At 43.8% G+C, this 11,285-nt stretch overlaps 1 pseudogene; it reads left to right on the top strand.

Moving 5' to 3' along the window:
* The first annotated feature begins 7,286 nt into the window (after positions 1–7,286).
* On the top strand, positions 7,287–8,662 carry LOC133753238 (keratin, type I cytoskeletal 18-like; annotated as a pseudogene).
* The last annotated feature ends 2,623 nt before the right edge of the window (positions 8,663–11,285 follow it).

Here is an 11,285-nt window from a genome sequence, read left to right as displayed (position 1 = left end):
CCATGTTTAGGAAAATGCAAGAGTCAGGAGACATGAAAAGATATTGTATTCATTTTTATATTTTAAAGAAGTATCTGTCTTAAGTAAGTGTACTTCAAAAAGTTCCTGGGAATGTATATCATGAAAAAAACTCCATGGATTTCAATTTTGGGAGCACCAAAATAAACGATATCTTTTAATTTCATTTTCCATGAACTTTTTAAAAAGACATTAATTTGAAAGGAGACAGAGGGAGGGAAGGAAGGAGGAGGGAAGAATGGAAGAAGGGAGGGAGGGAAAGGGAGAGGGAGGGATAGGGGGAGGGAGAGGGAGAAAGAAAGAGAGGGAGAGAAAGAGATAGAGAGATCTTCTATCCACTGGTTTACTCCTCAAATTCCCACAACAGCCAGGGATGGGCCATACTGAAGCCAAGAGCCAGAAACTCCATCCAGGTCTCCCACGTGGGTGGGAGGGGCTCAAGGACTTGAGCTGTCATCTGCCACCTTCCAGGATGTGCATTAGCAGGAAGCTGGTTTAGAAGTGGAGTAGCTGGGACTCAAATGAGTCAATCCAATATGGGCACCCCAAGTGGCAGCTTAACTTACTGTACCACAATGCCCACCCCTCCTGAACTTTTGTAGTATATGTGTATCTCCAAGAAGAATGAAAGCTCCTCAAGAAGAGCTCTACTTTCTTCTCTGCCTTTTTCCTACAGTACCTAGCACAGCAACCCTTATTCTCTCATTCAAGTCTATTCTTATGACACCAGAGCTTATTATCTTGAGCTTTAGTGCTTTCTGCAGTCATTGTATAGATCCTACCCTTTTTCCCCAGGCATTGACTCAGAGGTTGGACATTTATCCCTGCAGTCTCTCAGTGATAAGAATGTGGGAGTCAGCAAGACTTTAATGTTAGGAATATGAATAAAATATATATACTCTATCTTCCTGGGGTTGGAAGTCCAACCCTGGTAGCTTTTACCTTTATCATTTTTACCACCTTCTCTGGTCTGGCTCTCTGATCTTTAGTCTTTGCACAACAAGGAGTATCTTCTAGGAGAGTATATATATCTTGTCAGTTATTCCATCATTTTTGGTTGTAGTAGAGGAAATAGCATATGCAAAGGTTCAAGAAATACAGAAAAGTGCCAACTGAAAGTAGTTCAAGTTGGTAATATTAATTGGTAATTGCCATAGTATAAGTACAATTATATTTAGAGAGAGAGAAACTGCATTCACATAACTTATTATAACATATTATAATTATCCTGTATTATTATTCTTGCTACTGTTCTGAATCTCTTATTGTGCTTAGTTTATATATTAGACTTTATCATAGCAGTGTATGTATAGGGGAAAACATAGTATATATAGGATTTAGTATTATATGTGATTTCAGGCATCCACTGGGGGTCTTAGAAAGTATCTCTCATGGATAATGTGGAAAAACTGTAGTAATGATAGCTTGTTCAAGAGGAGATGTACCCTCTACTTTATATTCTACTTAGAACTGACGATGAATGGCATCCAATGAAACTAAAGTAGAAATTCTCTCTCATCATGTAATAGTGAATTTTTATACAAAAATAAAAAGTCTTTTCTGAAGCTTTTGGACCTAATTTATCTGAAGCTGTTTCCACAACACCACCAGATGAACTTCTTTTGAGTACTGTACATCACAGAGCAAGGACTTGGAATGAAATAAATTATTTAAGTTCTGAGGACAGTTCTGTTTTCATTGATGATAAAGATTCTGTGCTGTGTGATTATTATTTCCTTGGTCTGTGCTACAGTTTGATTGTATCCTCCAAAGTTCATGTATTGAAACATAATCCCCAGTCCAACGGAGTTGAGAGATGGGACCTTTAGTCAGTGATTAGGTCATAAGGACTCTGCTCTCATGAGTGGATTAATGCCATTATTGCAGGAGAAAGTTCATTAGTATAGAAGTGGGTTCCTTATAAAAGGATGAGTTTAGCCCCCTCTTCTTCTTTCTCTTCTGTCCTTCTGCCTTCTGCCATGGATGACATAGCAAGAAGGCCCTCACCTGATGCTTCTTAGACTTCCCAGCCTCCAGAACTATGGTAAATGAATTTCTTTCAATTATAAATTATACAATGTGTGTTTCTCTGTTATAGCAGCACAAAATGAGTAAGACAGTCAGCACCCAGTACCACTAACACTTCCTTAGCCAGCAGTGTACCCCACAAGTGTGTTATATTCTCTGGGCTGAGCAGAATGTATTGAGGGAAATCATACAACTAAGGTTCTGAAACAGGCTTATGTGACATGAGGGCTGCCGTATGACTTTGAGAGAGCATTTAGAGACATGTGAAGCTGTGAAGCATGTGATGACATTTGGGCCATTCCATATGGCCAGTACAGTGTGATGATAGATAAGGATATAGGAATATATCAAGCAAGTTTGGGTGACATTATCAGTAGACTGAAGATGTTGAATCATACTGTTCAAGGGGATGTGTAAAGCATCCATCCATCCATCCGTCTATCCATCCAGCCATCCTTCTATCCATCCTTTTCTATCAGGCTTCATTAAGTGACTACCTGCTCTGTGTCAATCACTGTACCAGGCAATGGCAACCAAGTATGAAACATCAGTCTGAGTTTCTGCCCTTTGATTACTACAACATTTGTTGTCATTGCTACAACTCTCTTTCTCAGTCCAGACAATTACCATGTAATGTACAGTCAGCATGCAGTGTAGAAGGACTTAAGGATTATAAAGCTGAAGATGTTTTTTCCTAGTCTGTCTATTCATGTAGCATCTCTGATGGCTGATTTTCTCATTTTCTCACCTGTGAGCCTAAATGCTTTACCAGGAAACCTTTGGGGCTAATATCGTGGTGCATCAAGTTAAGCTGCCTCCTGTGATGCTGGCATACTATATGAGCACTGGTTCGAGTCTCAGCTGTTCCACTTCTGATCCAGCTCCTGCTAATGGGCCTGGGAAAGCAGTGAAGATGGCCCAAGTGCTTGACCCTTGCCACCCACATGGGATACTCATATGGGGTTCTTTACTTTTTTATTTTATTTTTAAATATTTATTTATTTTACTTGAAAGTCAGAGTTACACACAGAGAGAAGAAGATGCAGAGAGAGAGAGGTCTTCCATCCACTGGTTCACTCCCCCATTGGCTGCAACAACCAGAGCTGGGCCAATCTGAAGCCAGGAACCAGGAGCTTTTTCCTGATCTCCCATGCGGGTGCAGGGGCCCAAGGGCTTGGGCCATCTTCTGTTTTCCCAGACCATAGCAGAGAGCTGGATTGGAAGTGGAACAGCCGGGACTTGAATCGGCACCCATATGGGATGCTGGCACTGCAGGTGGTGGCTTTAGCCACTACAGCACAGCGCCGACCCCTCATATGGGGTTCTTGGCTCCTGTCTTTGACCTGACCCAGCCCTGGCCATTGCGGCCATTTGGGAAGTGAATCAGTGGATGGAAAATCTCTCTGTTTCTCTATCTCTCCCTCTGTCTTTATAACTCTGCCTTTCAAATAAATAAGTAAATATTTTAAAAATCAGGAAACCTATAACATGGCAACAAACAGCAGAATTATGTATGCAGTTCACTTTGAATAGACAAGTAGTCATGTTATACAAGGACTGATGGTGGACAAGTGGCCAGTCTTTTCTTACTATATCTGAGAATATAGGATGTCAGGATGTACTGTGGAGTTACCTGGAGCCATCCCTGTAGTTCTTGTACATATGTTGCAGCTATTTTTGTAGACACTGAATTTAAAAAAAAAAAACAGGGTTTTGTTTTTTAGAACAGCTCTAAATTTGTAGCAAATTTGATCAGATAATAGAGTGCTCACATACCATTCCCTGAAGTTTTCTCTAATTTTTTTCTTGGAATAAAATATAAATGATGTAAAATCCACCATTTAACTATTTTTAAGTGTGCAACTCAGTGGCATTAAGCATGTTCACATTGTTGTGCAACCATCATCACTATCCATTTCCAGAACTTGTTCATCAACCCATACTGATATTCTGTACCCATTAAACAATAACTCCTGTTCTCTTCCCACCAGCCTCTGTTAAACAATATTCTACTTTCAGTCTCCATGAATTTTACTATCCTAGGCAGATTAGTCAGCTCTTGCTGTCATTGCAAAATACTGTAGATCGGGTGATGTAAATGACAGAAATGTATTTTTTCATTGTCCTGGAGGCTGGAAGTTGGAGATCAGGGTGCCTGTATGATTGAGTTCTGGTAAGAGCTGTCTTCTTTACATATAAATGGCCATTTTCACACTGTGTACTCACATGGCTTTTCTTGGGTGTATGCACATGGAAACAGAGCATATGATCTCAGATACCACTTATTCATGGGAACTAAAACTCTCAGATCCACCCTTATGGCCTTGTTTAAGCTTAATTACCTCTCCACCTACAGTCACACTGGGAGTGGGAGCTTAAACATAGGATTTTGAGGGGGACATAATTCAGTTCGTACACCAGATAACTCATGAAAGTAAAATCATGCAATATTGTTGTTTTTTAATGGGCTTATTTTGGCCAATGTAATGTCCATGTTGTAAGAAGTATCAGAATTTCCTTTTTTTTTTGTTTGACAGGCAGAGTGGACAGTGAGAGAGAGAGACAGAGAGAAAGGTCTTCCTTTTTGCCGTTGGTTCACCCTCCAATGGCTGCCGCGGCCAGCGCGCTGTGGCTGGCGCATCGCGCTGATCCGAAACCAGGAGCCAGGTGCTTCTCCTGGTCTCCCATGTGGGTGCAGGACCCAAGGACTTGGGCCATCCTCCACTGCACTCCCAGGCCACAGCAGAGAGCTGGACTGGAAGAGGGGCAACCAGGACAGAATCCGGCACCCCAACCAGGACTAGAACCTGGTGTGCCGGCGCCGCAGACAGAGGATTAGCCTATTGAGCCACTGCGCCAGCAGAATTTCCTTTCTTTTAAGGCTGAAAATATTCCATTGTATGTATATACCAAACTTTGTTTATTCATTTATCCATTGATGGATGTTTGGGTTGCTTCTGTCTTTTGACTATTGTGAGTATGGTGCTATGTATGTGATAGTACGAATGCCTATTTTGAGTTCCTCATTTCAATTTCAATTTTTAGCATATATACTTAACAGTGGAATTACTAATTACTGGTTACTGGTAATTTGTGTATGTGTGTGTGTGTGTGTGTATTTAGCAACTGCCACTGTTTTACTCAGTATCCATACCATTTTATTTTATTTTATTTATTTTTTTAAAGATTTATTTATTTACTTGAAAATCAGAGTTAGAGAGAAAAGGAGAGGCAGAGAGAGAGAGAGAGAGAGAGAGAGAGAGAGAGTCTTCAATCCTCTGGTTCACTCCCCAGATGGCCACAACTGCCAGAGCTGTGCTTATCCAAAGCCAGGAGCCAAGAGCTTCCTCCAGGTCTCCCTCGCAGGTGCAAGGGCCCAAGGACTTGGACCGTCTTCTACTGCTTTCCCAGGCCATAGCAGAGAGCTGGATTGGAAGAGGAGCAGCCGGGACTTGAATCGGCACCCATATGTGATGTTGGCACTGCAGGCGCCAGCTTTACCCGCTAGGCCACAGCGCTGGCCCCATCCATACCATTTTAGATTCAGACCAGTGATGCACAAAGGTTCTATTTTTTTACATCTTTACCAACACTAGTTATTTTTTTTCCTTTATAATCATTGTCTTCAAGGTTGTAAAATTGGTATCTCATTGTGGTTTTGATTTGATTTCTCTAGTTACTAGTAATATTAGGCATCTTTTCATGTGCTTATTGGCCATTTATATAGCTTAGGATAAATTTCTATTCAAGTCCTTTACCCATTTTTAAACTAGGCTATTTGTTTTTATTGTTGCTGTTGTTGAGTTGTAGGAGTTTCAAAGACTTCATCTGACATTAATCCCTTATTGTATGCTATGGTCTGAATGTTTGTGTTCTTCCAAAATTTGTATAATGAAATCTTAACTCTCAAGGTGACAGTATTAAGAGGTGAGGCCTTTGAGGAGTGACGAGGCCATGGTAGTGGAGCTCTCATGAATAGGATTAGTGCCTTTATGAAAGATGTCCAACTCAGCTTGTTTGCTCTCTCCACCATTTGAAGAAGACACTGTCTATGAGGAAGCAAGCCCTTAACAGATAGTAAATTTGTTAGAACCTTGATTTTGGATTCCCCAGTCTCTAGAGATGTGAGAAATAAATTTCTGTTGTGTTTAAGCCACTCAGTTTATGGTATTTTTTACAGTAGCTCAAATGGACTAAGACCTGTATATGATTTGCAGTTATTTCCGCCATTCTGTGGGTTGTCCTTTCATGTTTATGATAGTGTTCTTAAATGCACAAGTTTTTTGGTTTGTTAATATTCAACTCATCTGTTTTCTTTAGTTGCCTGTGCTTTTGTTGTTATATCCTAGAAATCACTACCACATCCAGTGTTATGAGCCTTCCCTATGTTTTATTCTAAGAATGTGTTTTTATGCATGGTATATGATAAAGATCCAACTACATTATTTTGCATGTGGACATCCAGTTTTCCCAGCACCATTTGTTGGATGGTATCCATTCACCATTGAAATTGTCTTGGCATCCTTGGTGAAAATAATTTGCCCATATTTATTTATTTCTGGACTCTCTTATGTATTCCTTTGTTCTATAAATGTCATTATAACAGTACCACATTGTTTTTATTCTGTGGCTTTGTAATGAGTTTTGAAATAAGGGACTTTGAGTCTTCTAACTTTGTACTTCTTTTTCAAGATTGTTCTGGCTGTTCCATGAGAATTTCATATAAATTTTAGGATATGTTTTTCTATTGCTGCAAAAAATCATCTTTGAGATTTTGATAGGGATTTCATTGAATCTATAAAAAGCTTTGGTAATATTAATATGTTAACAATATTAAGTCTTCTCCGGGGCCGGTGCTGTGGTGTAGCAGGTAAAGCTGCCGGCTGCAGTGCCAGCATCCAATATGGGCAATGGTTCGAATTTCAGCTCCTCTACTTCCAATCCAGCTCTCTGCTATGGCTCGGGAAAGCAGTAGAAGAAGGCCCAAGGCCTTGAACCCCTGCACCTATGTGGGAGACCTGGAAGAAGATCCTGGCTCCTTGCTTCGTAGGGGTGCAACTCCAGCCATTGTGGCCATCTAGGGAGTGAACCAGTAGATGAAAACTTTCTCTCTCTCTCTCTCTCTCTCTCTCTCTCTCTCTCTCTCTCTCTCTCTCTTTCTCTGCCTCTCCTTCTTGCTCTGTGTAACTCTGACTTTCAAATAAATAAATAAATCTTTAAAAACAATTAAGTCTCCTGAGTTCTGGCCTCTCGCCTTCCACCTGGGACATCATGAGTTTCACCACCCGCTCCACCACCTTCTCCACCAACTACCGGTCCCTGGGCTCAGCTCACTTGTCCAGCCTGCGCGGCCGGCCGGCTAGCAGTGCGGTCCTCGTCTATGCGGGCGCCGGGGGCTCAGGGTCCAAAATCTCCGTGTTGCACTCCAGCAGCTTCCGAGGCGGCTGGGGGGCCGGGGGCCTGGCCACAGGGGTGATGGGGGGCCTAGCAGCCATGGGGGGCATCCAGAGCGAGAAGGGGGCCATGCAAGACCTGAACGACCGCCTGGCCTCCTACCTGGACAAGGTAAGGAGCCTGGAAACCGACAACCGGCGGCTGGAGAGCAAGATCCGGGAGCACCTGGAGAAACAGGGCCCCAAAGTCCGAGACTGGGGACACTACTTCAAGGCCATCGAGGAGCTGAGGGCTCAGATTTTTGCCAACTCCGTGGACAACGCCCGCATCGTTTTGCAGATTGACAATGCCTGTCTTGCTGCTGACGACTTCAGGGTCAAGTATGAGACAGAGCTGGCCATGCGCCAGTCGGTGGAAAGCGACATCCATGGGCTGCGCAAGGTCATCGACGACACCAACGTCAGCCGGCTGCAGCTGGAGACGGAAATCGAGGCTCTCAAAGAGGAGCTGCTGTTCATGAAGAAGAACCACGAGGAGGAAGTAAAAGGCCTGCAGGCCCAGATCGCCAGCTCTGGGCTGACCGTGGAGGTCGACGGCCCCCAAATCTCAGGACCTGAGCAAGATCATGGCAGACATCCGGGCCCAGTACGACGAGCTGGCTCAGAAGAATCGCGAGGAGCTGGACAAGTACTGGTCCCAGCAGATCGAGGAGAGCACCACCATCGTCACCTCGCAGTCAGTTGAGGTCAGCGCAGCCGAGTCAACGCTCACGGAGCTGCGGCGCACCTTCCAGTCCTTGGAGATCGACCTGGAGTCCATGAAGAACCTGAAGATCAGCTTGGAGAACAGCCTGCGGGACGTGGAGACGCGCTATGCCATGCAGATGGAGCAGCTCAGTGGTGTGCTGCTGCACCTGGAGTCCGAGCTGGCACAGACCCGGGCAGAGGGGCAGTGCCAGGCCCAGGAGTAAGAGGCCCTGCTGAACATCAAGGTCAAGCTGGAGGCTGAAATCGCCACCTACCGCCACCTGCTGGAAGACAGGGAGGAGTTCAGCCTCAGCGATGCCCTGGACGCCAGCAACTCGATGCATACCATCCAGAAGACCACCACCCGCAGGATCATGGACGGCAAGCTGGTGTCTGAGACCAATGACACCAAAGACCTGAGGCATTGAGGCGGCAGAGACGGGGTGCCCTTGGGGATGCGGGGGGCCAATAAAAGTTTGGAGGTCAAAAAAAGAAAAAAAACAATTAAGTCTTCCACTTCATGAAGTTTGTCTATGTCTTAACTTTTGACAATTTTTTTCTAATTTTCAGTGTGCAAGTCTTTTACATTTTTGATACAGTTATTCAGTAGTATTTTATTATTTTTGATGTTGTTATACATGTTTTTTCATTTCCTCTTCAGATTGTTCATTGTTAGTATCTGGAAAGCCAAATGATTTTTGTGTGATTGTTTTATGTGCAGCAAATTGTTGATTACTAGTTCTAACAGTTTTGTCATGGAACCTTTGGGGTTTTCTATGTATAAGATCATGTTGTCTGCAAAAAGACATTTTTACTTCTTCCTTTAAATATGGATCTCTTTTATGAATTTTTCTTGCCTAATTGTTCTGGCTTGAATTCCCAATACTGTGTTGAATAGAAATAGTGAAAAGTAGGCATCCTTGTCTGTTTGCTGATCTTATAGGAGTACTTTAATTCTTTCACCTTTGAGTGTGTTAGTTGTGGGTTCTCCTATTACTAACATTTTGCATTAGTGTGATATGTTTCTTAAAGCAATGAGCCAATATTGATATATTATTATTAATAATTAAAAACTATAGTTTTTAAAAATATTTATTTATTTATTTGAAAGGCAGAGTTACAGAGAGGCAGAAGCAGAGAGAGAGAGTGCTTCCATCTTCTGGTTCACTCCTCAAATGGCCACAAGGGCCAGAGCCAGGCTGATCTGAAGCTGGGAGCCTCTTCTGGGTCTCCCACATGGGTGCAGGGGCCCGAGGACCTGGGCCATCCTCCACTGCCCTCCCAGGCCACAGCAGAGAGCTGGGCTGGAAGCGGAGCAGCCGAGCCTCGAACCAGAGCCCATATGGGATGCCGACACCACAGACTGTGGCTTTATCCACTACGCCACAGCTCTGGCACCTAAAATCCATTGTTTACACTAGAGTTCCATTTTTGCAGTGAACATTCCATGGCTTTTCACAAATGTATGACATCTATCCATCATTACAGTATCATACAAAGTAGTTTCACTGGCCTAAAATAGTACTCCACCTATTCATCCCCCTTCCCTCCCTGGAGCTCCTTGCACACACTGATTGTTTAAAAAATTATATCTATAGGGCCGGCGCCGTGGCTCAACAGGCTAATCCTCCGCCTTGCGGCGCCGGCACACTGGGTTCTAGTCCCGGTCGGGGCCCCGGATTCTGTCCCAGTTGCCCCTTTTCCTGGCCAGCTCTCTGCTATGGCCTGGGAGTGCAGTGGAGGATGGCCCAAGTGCTTGGGCCCTGCACCCACATGGGAGACCAGGAGAAGCACCTGGCTCCTGGTTTCGGATCAGCGCGGTGCGCCGGCCGCGGCAGCCATTGGAGGGTGAACCAACGGCAAAGGAAGACCTTTCTCTCTGTCTCTCTCTCTCACTGTCCACTCTGCCTGTCAAAAATAAAAAAATAAAAGATAAAAGGCCGGTGCCGTGGCTTAACAGGCTAATCCTCTGCCTTGCAGTGCCAGCACACCGGGTTCTAGTCCCGGTCGGGGCGCCGGATTCTATCCCGGTTGCCCCTCTTCCAGGCCAGCTCTCTGCCATGGCCCGGGAGTGCAGTGGAGGATGGTCCAAGTCCTTGGGCCCTGCACCTGCATGGGAAACCAGGAGAAGCACCTGGCTCCTGGCTTCGGATCAGCGAGATGCGCCAGCCACAGTGGCCATTGGAGGGTGAAACAACAGCAAAAAGGAAGACCTTTCTCTCTGTCTCGCTCTCACTATCCACTCTGCCTGTAAAAAAAAAAAAAAAAGGCCGGCGCCTTAGCTTAACAGGCTAATCCTCCACCCTGCGGCGCCAGCACACTGGGTTCTAGTCCCGGTTGGGGCGCCGGATTCTATCCCGGTTGCCCCTCTTCCAGGCCAGCTCTCTGCTATGGACCGGGAAGGCAGTGGAGGATGGCCCAAGTGCTTGGGCCCTGCACTCGCATGGGAGACCAGGAGAAGCACCTGGCTCCTGGCTTCAGATCAGCAAGATGCGCTGGCCGCAGCGGCCATTGGAGGGTGAACCAACGGCAAAAAGGAAGACCTTCCTCTCTGTCTCTCTCTCTCACTATCCACTCTGGCTGTCAAAAAATAAATAAATAAAAAATAAAATAAAAGATAAAAAAATTATATCTATAGTTTTGCCTTTTATAGGGTGTCATATATCCTGGCACTACAAAAGTTTTGTGCAAAAATTGAATTAAAAGATACATTTGGTTCAGTGCAAAAAATTTTTGAAATTTATGCATTATTTTTTCATATGTGCATTTCTGATTAACTTTTTGAAAATCCATCATATGCATGTAGTTCAAATTTTTTGCCCTAATGTAAGCTTATCTTTTAATTCCATTTTTACATGAACATTTTGAAGTACCTTCAGTCATACAATGTATAGCCTTTACAGACTGATTGCTTTCACTTAATATTTATTTAAATTTCTTTCTATCACTTTGTGTCTAGATGGCCTATTTCTTTTTGTTGCTGAATGGTATTTCATTGTTTCAGTGTACCACATTTACCCATTCACCTACTGAAGGACATCTTGATTGCTTCCACATTTTGGAAATTGTGAATAAGTTGTGAATATATGAAGGTTTTTA

This window comes from Lepus europaeus, chromosome X (genome assembly GCF_033115175.1).
Source record: "Lepus europaeus isolate LE1 chromosome X, mLepTim1.pri, whole genome shotgun sequence".
NCBI classification, from domain to species: domain Eukaryota; kingdom Metazoa; phylum Chordata; class Mammalia; order Lagomorpha; family Leporidae; genus Lepus; species Lepus europaeus.
This window is presented reverse-complemented; position numbering and strand designations above follow the sequence as displayed.